Source organism: Passer montanus, unplaced genomic scaffold, assembly GCF_014805655.1.
Source record: "Passer montanus isolate IOZ18808 unplaced genomic scaffold, ASM1480565v1 scaffold4, whole genome shotgun sequence".
NCBI classification, from domain to species: Eukaryota; Metazoa; Chordata; class Aves; order Passeriformes; family Passeridae; genus Passer; species Passer montanus.
The window spans coordinates 5,011,642-5,018,820 of NW_024368818.1; positions in this window are offsets into that span (position 1 = coordinate 5,011,642).

The window sequence follows — 7,179 nt, forward strand, 5'->3', positions numbered from 1 at the left end:
ACTTGTCCTGGTTAAAACTTAACAAGTAAAGGTGCCTTTTTCCTGCTAATGCAGTCATTTTCAAGGATAAGCATGCATCACATTAATTGGAGGTGATTTTCTACTAGTTCTGACCTGAGCATGCTGTCATTGAAAATGCTAGTTTCTGTTTAAAATTATGTATATATTAATGTGTCAGTCTGTGAGATTAATTAACACTTTTGGATACTAAATAAATCTGTCTCAAATGCTTGGTGTCTACTATAAGAACACTTATTTATTTACCCATCCTCCTCAGAGAGTGAAGGCCTGCTTCCAGCTTTTTCATGGATTAAAGCCTGGTTCTGCAGTTCTGCTGGTTCTCTGGTTCTCTGCTGGTTCTGCAATTTCATGGCCTTGGAAAGGTACAAAGTATTCTTGCTGCAGAGCAAGAGGGTTTCAACCAGGCATATTTACCAGCACCAAATGGGAGGGATTTCACAGCCTGCAGTCTTTTCTTGCCCTGCAGCAAGCCAGATGGCCTTTTAAGATGAAATGGAACAAGCAGCACTACTACAGACCTTGCTGTATTCCCCTGTCTTCAACTAATGAAATTCACAAAAGGGCTTAGAGAAGTCTTTTCCCTAAACTTGAGAACAACTCAGCACTCCACTGTGCTTTCCTCCATTAGGGAACTGTGGAGCTGTACCTTACTTGTGGAGCCGAGTTTCTCACTGCAAGGCACTTCCATAATTTTGCTTGCCTATTAATATTTTCTGTTATATATTATTAACTAATAATTACCTTCAATATGACAATTGAAACCTTAAAATCTTCTGGTCTACTCAAGATGTTGTGACATGATACAGGGATGAGACTTTTTGGAATCAAGAAATGAAGCAAGTTTTTCTTGCCTTCAATATTACTCTAATACATGTAATGTTGTTGTTTGTATTCTTTTTTTATAGGCAAAGCATTGCTCTGAGATTTGATAAAATCATGACAGCAAAACAAAAACTAGTTTCTGTTTGCTGTACTTCACCTTCGAAATTCTTTTAGGTTTCAAGATGTCCGAAACAGTAGTTTGAGTAATGGGAGTGGGTGGGGGGGAGGGAAATGACAGCAGTGAAAGTGTAAGCACTGGAACAGGCTGCCCAGAGAGGCAGTGGAGTCTCCTTCTCTGGAAATATTCAAAACCCACCTGGATGCAATCCTGTGCAATCTGCTATAGCCTGAGAGGTGGGTGTGTGGTTGTCTGATATATTGGAAAAACCAAGGATGCAGCCAACCCACCTGGATGCAATCCTGTGCAATCTGCTGTAGCGTGGGAGGTGGGACAGGTGGGTGTGTGGTTGTCTGATATATTGGAAAAACCAAGGATGCAGCCATGGGGCTGGAGGAGGGTAAAACTCCTCTTAAGCCAGTGCTGTTGCTGGAGAATGGATTGCAGCTGGATGAGCCTAAGTTAATAACGTGTCAAAGTGGGAATGATGCAAAAGAACTTAAATTTTCAAGTTGCTTTGTTGTGGGGTGGATCTCTTTAACAGCATTGGCCTGTCAGGAAGTGCAGTTTGGATAAACAGTAGCTACATAAGTAGGAAACAGAATGGTTCTGTAAGAGACAGTCATCATCTGAAAACAAAGCAAAATTGCCAGAGTGCAGTTTTGTGTTGTGCTTTACTTAGTTTAACTGCTTCCACTGGAGGCTATTTCACTAATTCCCTTGCACAGAATTTGGGGGTTGTACTGTTTTACAATAGATTTCTTCATTTGCCAAGACACTGAAAGGCTAATTATTTTTGTTTTCTCGTCTAGTTTGTCCTTCCCAAATTTAATCTCAAACTCAGCTTTTGCCCATGTGAGTGCTGGATCAGATGTAAGAGAAGGGTGAGAAGGGAGATCACATCTAGCAGTGCCTGCTCTCAGAAAAGATTGAACCCAGCACAAAATTGCTCTTCAGTATTTAAAAGCATCTGGGAAGTAACCAAAAAAGCATAGCCCTTACTTTTCCTTCATTTGCTGTGGTTCTTAATTTTGTTTTTTAAGTATATCAAATATGTCAGCTAACAGAAGGTTCTCCCCCTAATCCCATTTGTTGTCAAAGGAGCATCTCAACTGTTCTGCCCAGGAAGCCCCTTAATAAGGTGGTCAGTGCTTTCTTATCTGGGCAATACTTTGCCTGAGGTTGAACACAATTATAGGTCTCTCAGTGAAATGAAACTTCCCAGATGGTTGTCAAAAGGCTGATTGATGAGGATTTCTTCTAGTGCCTCCCATTGTGTTTTACTGAAGATTTTATTAACCACTGGAGCAATAATTGGAGTCCAGGATTCCTTGTTTTTTTTAAGCACCCTGGCTGCTTTAAATTTCCTGTAAACTATCACATTTGCTTTGTTCTCACTTGTCACTATTTAAATGTTCTAGCACTCGTGGTGGTTGCACGTGCTCCATTAACAGCTGTAGCTGGTGTTGGATCTGCTTTCTGTTTTGGGAGTACCTTTGTTGTTCCCCGTGGGACAATAATACAGATATTGTGGCATTTATAAGGAGCAAAGACAATATCCAGTGGCCACACTACAGAATCACGTGTGCTAGTCCAAAGGAGCACAATTTTCTGCCAGGAAGACATTGGCTGATGCTGCCTATATCAACTTAAATGTAAAACCATATGCTTTTCTTACACTAATACCTACTTTTGTAAAGGGGCAGTTGACATCCTAGTAGGAGCTGACCAGATCCAGGAATTTCTTTGAACTTATCCTGCCTTACTCAAGTTGAAGATTTTTTATAAATAAAAAAAGTAGCATAAATGTGTCTGTGGGAAATGGTCCATGGAATAAGATGCTCTGTCACACAGGCATTTATCCTGGGAAGGGGCCAAATTTGCAGAATACCCAGCAGGAAGGTGTTCAGATGCTTCCATCATTTTTGGCATACTGTATTCCTGGCTTAAAGCCCTGGGGTTACATTCTCTAAGGATTGCTTATGAAATTGTTGTAAACTGATCTAGAGCCTTCTGCATGTTCCCACCTTTCCTCCCCCAGCTGCAGGTCCCATGCCATAGGTTGTCGGTTGCATCACAGCAGTTGTGACTGCAGGGAAATCCATTTCTGCTTGCCCAACCACCAGGAGCTAATTACTGGTTTCCAGGATTAAATTGTTCAGGGACTGTGCACTGACCCAAATCACTGCCTGCCTGCAAAGGCATTGATGGCTGTTGAGGCATGAGAGAGGTAAGGACAGGTGTGGGAGCCAGCACATCCTCCTTCCCTGGCATGGTGAATCCTATCCTGTCTGTCCAGCTGCTTTGGTAAGGTTGCCTAAGGCTGTTCCTCCATAATCACTTCAGTGGCAGCTGAAGAAATTCCTCCTCTTCACCACTGCACTCCTCACAAACTCCCCTTCCCTCTCCCCAGGACAACTGCTTGGGTGGTTGTGCATGAATGGAGCTGGAGAGAGCAGAGCTGCTGGGACCAACCTGACACTTGGAAGAGGGCCCTATGCACAGTTGCAGAGTGGTGTGGTTTGTTCCTGGCCGGGTAGGCTGCTCTGGCTGGTGGGACCTATTTCAAACCTTTAGTACTTCTATAAGCATGTGCTTCCCTTCTCCTTTTCTAGCATAAGCCTCCTGCTCTCCAGAGCAAAGGCAAAGGCAGCAGGAGTGGGGCATGTTTTGCCAGCAGACCCTGACCTGGACTCTACACAGCTCCAGCTGAGCAGGCACTTGGGGGTCGGAGACTGCTGTGGGCCTGGTGCATTCCTCAAATGCCCTCCCTGAAACCACTGTTGTGGTTTCCCCTCCCATGCACTCCAGGTGCAGTTTCAGGCCCCTGTTAAAGACCCCCAAGTCTTTTTAAGTCTGAAAACACTACCTTGTGTTTGCCTGAAGGACAGCTTGGGGAATTGACAGCTCAGCCAGCACTTAGAGGAGCTCACCCAGAGGAGCCCTTGAAGCTGTCATTTGCACTGGATTTTCTTGCTGAGTGTTGAGAAGGTCAGTTGAGTTTTTGGGTCAGGTTGTCTCTATTTATTCCTGTCTGTGAGACTGGAAATACCCCAGGGAGGGTCCCAAACACCCCATCCCTCTGAACCCAGCCCTTAGGCAGTTAGGACCTTGCCCCAGTGTGCCAGCCAGGCACCTCCTCACCACCGACAGGTGTTTGTGGCCAGGTGCACAGCACCACACGGGTGTTTTGCAAGGCACACTGCTCAGGGGGAATGGATACTCTTGTTTTTAACCCATCTGAGTTGGACAAAGTCCAGACACAAGGACAACAGCAGATATTTGGATGGTTTTTTGGTTTTGGCAGGTTGAACCTTAGCTGATGCATTACTTACAGTGCTGTTCTTTGAATACTACCCTAGCTGTCATCATTCACCTGCTCTGACACAACAGGATTTCAGAGACCTTCTTTTTCCATGCTTTCCATTGCAAAAGTGAGAACTTACTGATAATGCTTAACATGTTCCTGCTGCATTGCAGCTGTTTCTGCTTTTGACCAGAGCTGTAAAGTAAAATTTAATTCTCCACAACTGCTCCAGTCAGATAGCAAACACAGAGGGAGGACTATGTCTAGTGCTGCCCAGGTTACTGAAAAAGTGTGTGAGTTATCCTCACTCTTTAAACTAAGGAAGGAATTAACCCCCACCTCTAATTAACCAGGACTTTTCCTAAAAGTGTTGCAGAACTTATATCAGGCTTGTGCTGCCACTACAGGATCAGTGGCGTTCTGATGCTGTAGTCCCTGTTTGGACGTATGTACGTATGTGTGTATACACATTTGTATGTGCCAGTACTGGAGGGGTGATGAAATCAGCAGGTGGCTGTGAAAACTTAATTAAGGCCTGAGCATGTGGAAAATAATCTCTTTTCCTCCCCATGTTAACTGAAAGCCTGGCTAATGATCAACAGTGGCATCAATATTTATGTAAGGTGTAACAAGGTGATGGTGCTGGGATTCTTGGTGAGGGAAAAAATAGTATTTTTTATATACCTTCTTTTCTGTTTATTAGATTGAAAAAAAGCATTGGTTTAGGTGCATAAAATGAGGGGATGAAATTAGAACTAAGAGTCAAGTTTGTTTGGGGAAGCATAGCAGAGAGTCCTGCATGACAAACCAAATCTAGACAGGCAGGAAAGACACACCAGAAGGGACACAGGAAGAGGAAGAAGTCCTATCTGTCGGATCAAGGCATCCTTCACTGAGGGTAAAAAAGAATTTAAGAGAAGTTACCCTGGTTTTGTAGCTGGGTCTGTTTGACTGTGCTGCACCCCACAGGCAGGATGTGGAATGTTTCTGACCCTGCCGGGGAGGCCACGGAACACAGGCTGGAGGCCTGCAGGAGTGATCTGGATGTTTGTCACTAGTTAGAGGCAGAGAAAAACGGCCCTCTGAGAAAGGACAGGGAGAAGGGGAGGCCTGGAGAGACACCTGCAGGGGAGGTGGGGGTAGGTGTGGTACCCCTGGCAGCACATTGGCAGGAGGTAAGAGCTGTCTGGGCTGCTGGGCAGGGAAGGGATTACCTCTGAGAAGCATCAGTCAGAAAACCTTTTCTGGAGAGCTGTCATCCTAGTTCTTTGCCTTACTCAGCTGGGAGACAAAAAGCTTTGGAGGAAGGGTTGCTATTGACACTGTAGATATGTAACAGAGCTGTGTCTCTTAGGCCTTTAAGGATGCAAAACAAAAGGAAAACACCTTATCCAGCTGCCTTGATGAGGGGGAAAAATTCCTCATCAAATTGCTGCCTACAAAGCAAATCCCATGGATTGACAAATTTGGATGCAGTGCTGTCTACACCACTTCCTGAGCATACGGGATTGTTCACTGATGATGACCATGTTTTAATTTCCCCAAACCACAGTGCTCTACATATTTTGCTCTTTTTAGGGACTGACATCCCTCCTCAACTTTTATAGCAGCTTTCAGAGACAAACACAACCAGGTTACTGTGACTGAATGCCCTCCTGTGCACTAGGAGCTCAGCTGGTGACAGCTTTCACTTCTTGCCACATCTGGATAGTTGTATCCTGGTGCTGTCTGCCTCCACAGCTGCTGCCATCAGCTTGGATTGCCAGCTGATACATATTGATATAGGAAACCCCTAACCTGAACTACATTCTTCTCTCAAGTGTCTTTTCCCATAATTATAAGCTCTGCATGTCCACATTACCTTTCTGTGTGATTTGTGAGGAACAGATCCAAGAGATGTTTATCCTGAAAAAGCTGGGGAAGAGATCAGCTGACATTTATACACTCATGGCAGTCAAGGGAAGGTAAACTCCTCAACCAGACAAGCTGAATGAAGTATTTGCTACTGAAGGCAGTTTTGCACTTTCATTTCCTGGTGATTTTGCTTCTTGGGCCACCACATATAAAACCAGTAGATGTTCTTTTTCTCTGCCAGCTGGGCAGGCACCAGCATTCCCTGGCCACGTCTCCCATTCCAGCAGCAAAGTCAAGATGCCTCCCAGAGCAGCTGAGTCACAGACACAGGCTCAGTTGCCACTATTGCCTTTTATAGTGACTACATTTAAGAATTGCCCTTAAATGCAAAAAAGCAAAAACCAGGACACAAAACTGAGGAAATGCCCATATTCCTGTGCACCTCTAATGGCAGGTTTGTCTTTCCCTTTGGTGGGAGCTGTGCCATTCTGTAATTATATGCTGGTTACTCACCACAGTCATTTTGCAGGACAAATGATGCCCTGGGGCAATCACTGAGACCACTTAGCAGTGGCCTTTGCTTTTCTCTCTGTCCAGTTCTGTCAAGTGTCCCCAACCTGAGCAAACCTGTCCCTGGACAAGTCCCTGAGCTGTTCCAACACGGGGGTTTCTCACAGCATCAGTATTTGGAGCACCACTGCCTCACACCAGAAGTGACTGTGCCACAAAAAAACATCCCGCCCATGCCAACTCTGGCACCAATAAATCGGCTCCACTTGCACTTGCAGGCTCAGTCCTTAGGAAGTAGCATTTGTAAGTGTCTTTTCTTGAGCTCTCTTTAAAAAAAGGTGGGGAGCACTTTTCAGTCTTAGGGGAGAAGCAACTCAGACGTAGGTGATTTCGTGAATGAGAAACATTCATGAAGGCTGAAATTGCAGCTCCTTAACTTAGAACCCAGAGAAGGGGGAACAGAAGAGGGTTAAGCCAAGGGCAGAACTCCCTCAGGCTGCACTGAACCAAGGGATTCCTGAGAGGGAAAAACAAACCTATATAGATG